The sequence below is a fragment of the Gavia stellata genome, chromosome 15 (genome assembly GCF_030936135.1).
Source record: "Gavia stellata isolate bGavSte3 chromosome 15, bGavSte3.hap2, whole genome shotgun sequence".
Classification (NCBI taxonomy): Eukaryota; Metazoa; Chordata; class Aves; order Gaviiformes; family Gaviidae; genus Gavia; species Gavia stellata.
In genome coordinates this window covers 10602535-10612939 of record NC_082608.1, presented here as the reverse complement: position 1 = coordinate 10612939, position 10405 = coordinate 10602535, and positions in this window count along the sequence as shown.

Below are 10405 nucleotides of genomic sequence, written 5' to 3'. Positions count from 1 at the left end.
CCGCGTGGTGCCAGACACAGCAGGCGTTGTCTTCTCTTGTGGGCAGCACCATGCAGGCAAATGCCTCAAGACAGACCAGCGAATTGGTTCAGCTGAAAACTAAGTCAAGAAAGAGCAAACATCTTAGTTTCCCGGTTCACTCTGCAGCCACATAAAGGTGGACCAAAGGATGCCCCAGGTATAAGCAAACCTGACTTTCGCTGGCTTAATAAAGTGACCAGTGCCACAGTTCCTGGGCTTTCCTCCTCTTTTGAAGCTTTTTAGCACAACGCACGAGTCCCTCTCCCTCAACCCACTAGTTCACATTTCATTGCATCTTCCCACCACCTTCAAGCCAAAGGTATTTATATGAGCCTTAAGAGCTTGGGAGCCACCTCCCTCCTTTGCCTTCTCCCCAGGGGATGGAAAACTGTGCTGCACCCAGCACACACATGGTGAAGGCCATTATAAGGGGTGTGGAAACACAACAACGACCCCCTGCCACTGCTTCCAAAGGTGTGGCACAGCTGTCTGGACTGCAGCAGGAACGCCAGCACTGGAGTGCTCCGGCACGGCGTTCCCAAGGTGCGTTTCTAATACCTCTAGCGTTAGTATTTCTGCCACCTTCCAATATTCAGAGAGAAAGGCAGAAGTCAAACACAATAGCCGTAGTTACCTTTCCCGGCAGTATGGATCAGAAGATACTTCATTGCACTTTTATGCAAACCTGCACACGGGGTTTGCTTCCCGCCGCAGTAGCTACTGCCATGTCTGCTCAGGATTACAGATGCTCTGTCGTTAAGTCTTTTTTTACAACTGAAAATGAAAGGGTTTCACTTTTCATGGATGGTATGGATGCATGTCCATTTGGCCCACAAAAGAAAACACAGCTCCCTTCTTGTGATGGGTAAGAAAAAGAAAATATGTGTCTATCAGGACAAAGGGTAAAAAACAGTCTGGAAAAAACAGGGGGGAATACTTTGTGCCTCTCTTTAGCAAATAAAGTGCCCAGACTATGTTTTAATTCTGGTTGAGAGAGGTAATATTCACATTTCATTCGAATCCCCTTCAGACCCTGTCAGAGGACAGTTACAAACCCCTCTGTGGTAGTCACCTCCTTCGCTTTACATCTGTCAGAGAACAGATTTTAAGAACTAAACAAACAAAGGTTAAAAAAAATCCAAGAGCCCTTCAGTTTCCTTTGTATTTTAGGTTTAAAGGAGTGATTTTTTGCTTGCTGTTTGGATCGATAGATTATTTTAGTAATAGAAGTACTAATGTCCTTAAATCTATATTTTTTTCCTGCAAATCACCAAGAAGTCTCTCCCGGATTAGGCCTCCCAACCAACTGATTTAGTTATGTGTCACAGGAGCCTCAGTCTCTCGTTTTTCTCTTTTCCTGGGCTGAAGGAAATGCTTACTGGTACTGTACTTTAAATCCCAGCCAATGGAAAGCAATGTTTCACCATTTATCTGCCTGTGACACATTTTTATGTAAACCGTTGCAAAGGGAAGGGATTCACATATGTTTTACGAACTCCGCTAAAGTATGAATAAAAGGCATCCAAGGTTCAAAGAGTTAAATTACCCAACGTTTTCCCCCACTGTGCTTGCCCCCCACCCTAAGCCCCTCTCTTCTCTCTCAGGGCTATGCTTGATTTATGGTGTGATCCATCCCTGTTGGGAGTTGACAGTCACTTTCATTTTCTGGTATTTTTTTTCCTTTCGCTGCCAAGGTCACCAGAGAGAGGGCCCTCCAAGTTTTCTGCATTCGTCCTCCTTCACCCTTCCACCGGCTTGGCCTCATGAATCATCCCGTCTTCACATTGAACTCCTGATGCTTCTCTTCCACCAAACTGCCCGACTTCCGCAATTTTTCTTCATTCTCACTAACAATTTGGTAATGAAATATTGATTTTTAGTTAGATTCAAATAGATGTTATTAAGTTTGCATTGATAAATCGTTCCCTTTCTCAGGCTGGAAGTACCTCAGTCAAATTCTAACTGTGCTTTCATACCTGGTGATGTATTAATTTGACATATTTGTCACCCAAGCTGCCTGGCTCAGAGTTAGAGGAGGGTGTCTGCCCTAATTGCTGCTATTTCACAGAGAAGGCATAATTCTGGCTGATTTCTTCCAAGGATTTTAGCCCTAAAATAAGATCTTTGCAAATATGGGGGTTTTATTAGGAAAACAAGCGGACAAACACTTTTTTTCCAGAAGGGAGAGGTAGGCATTCAAAAAAAGCACTGGCGAATTAATGTTAAATGTTTTCAGTTAATTTTGCTAATTGAAATATATTAAATACCAATGAATTTGCCACAGATTCAAAGACAAGTAAGTAGTTCTTTTAACCTTCCTCAGTGAGAACCACTGGATATATAAGATTTTAAAAAATCAACTAAAAAAATAACTGCTCCCTTAACTGGTTAAATGAAGGGACCATTCCCCGCACATGCCTGGTATAGTAACCCCTCCATCAGAGTTGAAGGTGGGACACAGGCAACACGAGGCGGCAGAAACCGCGTCATCACTGCACCTTCTTTCACCTATGCTGGGGATAAGGTTCCTGGTCCCAAGACTTCACCGAGGGCAAAAATTGTGATCACAGACAGAAATACAAATAAATTACATTGAAAAAGAGACATGCGCTTGCCCCCTCTGAAATACCCAGGCCTTGTTCTCCACTGCGGTACTGCTTCAAAAATAGCTGCTGCTCAAGCCCGCAGTGCCCCCCCCCCCCCCGCCAGCTGTGGCCAGCAGTGCCTGGTGGCAATGCACAGGGCACAGTCCACAGAAATTCAGCTCAAATCCCGCTGACAGAAGGGCAGAGAAGGACACACACATTCTTATTCCCACTCTGTATACATCTCAAGTAACAATTAGTTTTAAATTACACATAACTCAGTTAAAAGTTTAAGCGAACGTTTGCAGCTGCATCAGTTTGAAGACTTGAATTTCAGCTGGACTGCAACCCAAGCTGCCTTTTTGCACGTGTCATTCTGCACCTGTAAAAATTCCACCTTCCCAGTATCCCTGCAGCAGATACCAAAATACATCCTTCTACCATAGCTACAAAAATTAATCCCATATTTACTGTGAATGGATAAAGCACAAGTGTGATTTCTTACCGCTAAACTAAAATCTACCTGTTGAAAAGCCAACCTCCAAAGAGTATTTAAGAAAGAAAGAAAGAAAGAAAGAAAGAAAGAAAGAAAGAAAGAAAGAAAGAAAGAAAGAAAGAAAGAAGCCAGCAATATGTTACTACCTGTCCTCTAAAAGGAGTATCGAGCTCCGTTGTGCTGACTGATTTCAAGAGACAGACATTGACGAATAAAGCCCAATTGCTTCCTATGCTCCTGTGTCACACCTTTTTATTTACAAAATAATTTAGTATAAAAGAGGAGGTAATTCTTGGAAATTAACTTTCAAAAGGTCAAATTAATTTAGTTGGTGCCAGCTGAAAGCTTATTTAGAAAAAAAAAATCTGCAAAAGGAAATGATTTTCAAAACAACAAAACTCCAATTTAGAGCAGCCAAAATATTTACTGCACGAGAATTTAACTTCTGGCATTTAGCATGTTTGCCATATTCCCCATGCTACGGAGAGTGAGGTAAATGCAACATTTTAGTGGCACTGGTGGCTGCTAACTCCACCCATAGCTACCATTGCATTTCTTAAAATAAAACGAACTGGAAAAAAGATGTAACAACATAAACCAACCTTCATTATCTCCCCTCCACATTGATACTGTAATAAGACTGTTTAAATGAATCAGACAGCAGAAGGGATGCATAGATTTCTCTGCTTATGTAAGTTCATTTGTTCTTCTTGCATGCCTCCTCTAACACACTTTTAGGATTATTTAGTGCAATAAGTAATTATCAATCCGCTTTGGAAAGCCATTATACATTTACATACTCTTCAAAGCTGCTGTTATGTTTATTGTTTCTAATACCAAAATGGGAATGTGAGACAAGAGCCTCTCTAAGAGCAGGTTATAGTGAGTTCAGCATGCAGAATGCAGTTTGTAGGATGCATATGGGAATGAGTCATTTCTGAGAAACATAAAACTCCGAGTTATCAAACCTTTTCCTAGTCAATTATTTTTCTTTACTATGTTTGCTAGTAATGACAACTGCTATGACAGGTGTGCTCGGCAGTATTATTTCTCCTAACTGTTATTAATCTGGTGGAAAGCAAAACATAGGTGGACCAAAGCGCCCCACTTAAAATCAAAAAAAGCATCACAATTCAGAAGGTAAAGGTAAAATTCAGATATTTTGTGGAGTGCTCCTTTCCTTTCACTACAGGGCAGATACTACAGAACACAGGAAGTGAAATGACCCACCAGAAAACCCCGATGAATTGAATAGCTGAGCAGAAGTGTGACAGACACACGGTCAGAGCCTGCTATCAGCCCAATCAGATAAACATGCACTTAGGGAATTAAAACATATATACACGCACAAGCAATATTGACTGTAATGGCCTTTTGGGACCATCAGGTTCTAATAATACACGTTAAATACGGAAAATTGGCAATGCTAGAGTATCACAAGGTGTTTAGGAGTAACTCCTGCCAGGTGAGCTGCCAGCTACAGTGTCACCCTGCCACGGACCACAGCAAGAGGGTTTCTTCTCTAAAGGCTTGTCCCCTGGCAGTGTGTGGCTCAGGTTAGTACAGAGCTGCTACTAACATCTAACAAGAACAGTGCTTGCATCTACCTTTGGCCTCCCATGCTCCACACACCACAGTTCAAATTTCCAGTGAGATCTAGAGCTGGGTCAGGAGCCCAACCTGCTTCCCAACCCACAGCATCCTAGCATATAGGTAACAAAGCCCAGGTACTGATAGGCACCTTGAAAGCACGTTCATAGACTTGACGGGACTATGTGGTAAAGCACAAGCTGCACTTTAGCACTTGCTCCTACCTATGCGTTTGCAACATGGTACGTGTACAGGTGATGCTGTAATTCACCCTCACAGAGCACATTTTACATGCCTAATGCTAAAGCACCAGTCCAGACATGTGAGATAATGCAGTACAAACTGAAATACTTACGGTGGAAAGCCTTCCCCACTGCTGCCAGTGGTCCTGGTACTGGCCTTTGATGGCCTGCCATCACGATGAAGGGAAGGAGCTGCTGTCAACAAGGCTCTGCCTCCTGCTGCTGCTGAGCACAGGCTTTTTACATTTTTCCTGTTAGGTGACACCTGGGAAGTCTTCTAGGAGAAATTCTTATGAATTCTGGGAGAAAGCGTTGCATCGATAGCACTGTTGTATTTCTTAATGTTGCATCCCAGGACTGGGGAACAGACTGAGCCCTTCACATACACCACGGTCTACCAGGTCGAAGGGTCATCTCCTCAAGGTTTCTACTACATGAAATAGTGTTAAAACACATCCCAGGTGAGACTGTCCTAGCAATCCATTCCTTATCTTAAAAGACTTTTGGTTTGTTTCAGAAATTAAGTAAAAAAACCTTACCATCGTTTGGTAGGGACATGTTGATTTAAGGAAGCAGCTGCTGAACGAGCCAGAGATTAAGTAAATAGCAAAGCTGATTGTAGCATTATCCTGTGCCCCCTTAGCAATGAAAACACGGACTGGGCTAATTCTCGGTAAAAGAAATTATTCTTTTTCATTTTCTTGGCAGGCACTTTGGCTTGGCTGCTTCAAGGCAGGAGCTGAAAACTCCCACAGCTAGGACCTTCCTTCCTGAGCACCTCTGGTGTCATCTCCTACACGGGAAAAGGATTTCCCTCTCTTCCTACTGCACTGTCCCCCTTTCTTCCCCAAGCAGCTTTCCTTCTCCTTACAACCTGCTTTTCCTCCATCTAGCTGTGATCCTTTACCCTAATGAGAAGTAATTAAGTTGAAAATAACCCGTGAGGACTGGAATCATCTTTTGTGAACCCAGAGCACTGACCAGCCTGCCAGACTCATATTCACATGGCAGCACCGCTCTTAAAAAAAATAAGATATGATAAACAGGCTGGAACTTAAGCCTGTGTGAAAACTGGAGCAGTTTCCATAGGAAAGATGTGGAATATTTCCCTTCTGGTTTCCCAGTGTACCCAGATCTGCAGTGCATAGCTTGGGGAGCAGGAAACCCGAGTTAAAAGTGCCTTAATATACAAAGGTGGGCATCGAATCCAAGTCCCCACATCGTCCTGGCAGAATATCCCAATTAAGCTGCTTGGTAAAACCATCATCTTTTGTGATGTTGATCCTGTTCTAGTGCTGCCCATATGCCAGGGAAGCTCAAGATAATCAAGGTTCATCTTTGAATTTTGCTCAGGGCACAAATTCGTACTGCTCCATGCTCCCTCTCCAAAGCATCCCACATAGAAGAAAATACTGTTTTCCTTGGGGTAACGCTGGCTGTCAAGTCATTCTTAGCAACAGTCTCCCCATGCGAGATTAGGTTTTGGTACATTCACTGATAGAGAATGCAAAAAGCAAAGAGCAGCGACCCAAGTATGTTTCACTATGCCTGTCTTTCAGAAGATCTGAACTGGGGATTCGGTGGCAATAGAATTAGACATCAATTAATAGTCAACATGTATAAACAACATATATGAACAAACACAGCCTTAAGATTAGACACGTATTAAATTACCTCCAAAAGCAATTAGTTCGATGTTATTGTGATTGCAATCGGAAACAGGGCAATTTATTGTTCTCTATTTTAAACATTTAAAATCAATGTGTTTGCCTTGTGAATGTCCCAACAGCTATTCTGAATACAAAACCTATCAAAAAGGCTTAATTGTAATAAGCTTTCCATTCCTTCCTGCAACTTCACCACCATTCCTCTTTCCTTAAGATCTTTCTTCTGGTGCATTTTCTTTATGTTATTAGTGCTGTCTATAAAATATGAATCCCAATTCCATGATCGTCATAAAAATCATAAAATTCTATGCCTGCCATGAAAATATTGCATGATTTATTTTTGTGTGAAATACATATTAAATCTAAGTATTGGGATGATATTTTGCCTCCTTGACATCAAGAACTTTAGAAGACGTACAATTTCTACTCAATTGCTATTATGTTAGGTTTCTTTCCTTGTTTTAAAACAGATATTTCAGAAGCTATTTATAGATTGAGGTTAATATTCATATTGCCATATGCTGTACAGTATTTGCTCATACACCCTCTTCATTTTTATTTTATATGACATATGGTGGCTGCATTATACACAGCATTCTCCTAATGTATTGCATATGCATATAACGTTTAATACAATAGTGTGTATATACACCGTACATTTTACACTAACACTAACAGATTTTGAACTGATAGACAATGTAGGTCCTCAACTGTGCTTATTGCTGGAGGTGTTTAAGGAGAAAAGGTGTGGTCATAAATGCACTAGAACTCTCTGCTTTGGGTGCTGGTATAGACTCACACCCAAAACACAACAGGGGCAAAAAAAATGCAACATAAATGGAAAGGGAGAGGAAAGTTCTCTGGTGGCTGAGGATCTCTCCCCACTCACAAATACACAGAGCAGCTTTCAGTGGCTTGGTCTGAGAGGTCACCCATATGGGGGCCTTAACCTCCGTATCAGCCTTAAGCATCCCACTGTTACAACCCACAGGACATGTTAACAAAGGGCAGGATTTTTCCTCTCTTGTGGACACCAGAAGTTTAAAATTGATTTTATTGCCTTCAGCTGATAGGCTCTTAATCTCAGATCTTAATGATTCCCATATGCAAGGTACTGTCACTAGATCTAAGCAAAATTATTCTACCAAAAGCCTTCTCTCCAGTTAAAAAAATACAAACATGAAAACAGGGAAACAGCTAGTAAATTCACTTCCACTTCACTGCACCATTTGGATTGGTAAAACACAGCAACGCTTAAAAATAAAAGTCTGAGAATATTGAAACATTTTAAACAAAAAAAAAATTTCAAAGACTGAAGTTTTCTTTGACATTTTCTTCCATTCTGTTTTGAAAGCTAAAAAAAGAAATAAAAATCAACAGTCAAGTAAGTGAAACAAAAAAAATTCATTTGACTCGGAACTATTTATCCACATTTAGTATTGCCAAGGAACGGAAACATCAGTTATTCACACAGCTCTAATCATCATAGCACTCTATAAAGATCAGTGGTCACAGAGCACTCAAGAACTAATAATTAGTTTTTCTTCTTTTTAAGCGGAAAAAAGTCCTCATGCTAATAATCAACAAGTACATAACATTTTCCATTAAACCTTCCAAGGTTCAATATATCTACAGCATTCTAATGCTGCAACCCAAGGTTTATTGCATATTTTTTGTAGCTTTTTCCCAGAACAGGATTCTCGCCCTTGCTGCGTATCCCAGCATTGCTGCCACCGTTGTTTGCCAGGCAAAGGCAGGGCTTCTTGTTGTTTCAAGAGAAGACTTTGGTCTGCATTTCTGAGAGGTTAACTATAGGATCACATCCAAAGTTAGCAGGGAGAAAGGAGTGGGGAAAGCGTGACTTGAGCCAAAAACTTCCTCAGGACTTTGCCTGTCACCTCTTCAAGGGAGATGGAGTTATTCACTATCGACAAAGAACAACTCCATCCTGGTTTCGCAGGAGCATCTCACTCCCTTCCCCAGTGGGCATTGCATACTACCTTTGCCCTTTCAACCCTGCTCCTTTCCACTGATTAATATTAATAAATAATATTATAAGAATCAATATCAATAAATAACAATTAAGAGGACTTCAAGATGGTTTTGATGGACACAGACATCGCAAACATGAGTACCGACTTCGCAGAACCGAAAGACCCCACTTTGCCAAGGGGTGCAGGTGTTTTGGGGTGTGTTCATGGGTTCCTGGTGATTCCAGTAGGAACAAGGAGCACAACTCAACCTCTGCGACACACCACACAATTCAATAGTCTTGCATGTGTCAAATTCCCAATTCAATCAATAGGAACTTTTATAAAAGCGGAGTAAAAAGTACTCATCCTAGAAAAATTTGGATCTGTAGTTCAAAAATTTGTGAAAGCTTATTGACTTTAGCGGACTATGGATTCCAGTCCTAGGACCTGGATTCAAAAAGGCAGGCAAGGACAAAACCTGCTTTTCTTTCTATACAGATGATCCTTGTAAAAATACTTTCTCATAAAATAGTTCCAATACCTCAAATGCACATCCCCCCGTCCTCCAGTCCAAATGACATATAATTAAGACATCTGATCCTCAGATGCTTTTTTTCCCTGTCAGAAACAATGAAGAAATAAGCAGATTTCTTCTAGAGCCATAGGCTTTAACTACTGTATCACATACAGAAAGCAGAAAGAAAAGCCTGGACAGGATGCAGAAACCATGAAGAAAAATTATTAAAGATTTAGGAAAAAGAAAAATCAATCAAGGGAGATACACAAAGCTGATTAGGAAAGAAAAGATTGTACACTCCTATATATAAATATATATATAGGCATGTTAACGGGTGGCTGGTTCTTCTAAGATTAGAGAAAATAACCTAAGGTTAAATATCCTTTTGAGTTCCTCTGCTACCATCTACAAAACTGGAAACCTGTTTGCCATGGCTCCAAGCAAAGAGCTGATAAAAGAATATTTTTGCAGCTAAATTCTCTCTTTTTCCACCAGCTCCTGAAGTCATGAGACAAATTCACTTGCCAGAAACTGATTGAGTACAGGGGATTTTTCCAAGTCTCTTTTCTGACCCAGATCTGTGTCTTTGTGCTTTCTGAACAGATGGATAAGATGATCATTCTTTAAAGATCCCAACTTAAATGAAAATGTGTTTAGTGGTTCCAGTGCAGAGAAATACAGTAAGCCATTAAACCATGACAAATTTGACACACACAACAACTTCAGGGAAAAGAGGCCAAAAAAATGGAACGTCTCCCTTACCAAAGCAGAAACTGAATCAGAGTGATTAAAAAAAGCAGCGAGGGAGATAAGAAAATAGCCCTCCTTCCTCTCGGTGCTCACACCACAGCCTACTGCGGGAGCATCGTAGCACGCGCCTACCAGCCACCCCAACCCCGTCCACCAGCATCACCAAAATCAGCACAGAATTGCAAAGCTCCTTATTAAAGAGATAGCAAAGCTCCCTGGAAAAGGTAATGAGACACATTCTGCTAACTACTTGCCCACGATTCACAAATGAATATGGCCAGGCTCAGCTAAAGAAAAAAAATGAACCAAGACAACAAAACCCCACTGAATTGTGATTTATAGTAAATCTCTGACATTTTTATGGTTCTCAAACCAATAATGCAAGAAGAAACAGCAGACAGTGAGCTCTTGGCACTGGTATTGACTTCAAGGTCAGTGGAGCACAGAAACCCATTGGTTACTGATAAAATGGCCTCTCCTCCACCCAGCTGCTTCTGGTTTTCAGCAAAGAACTTCTTGGAAACCTGCAGGTGTTTGATATTTCATAGTACTTAGCTCCCCTAC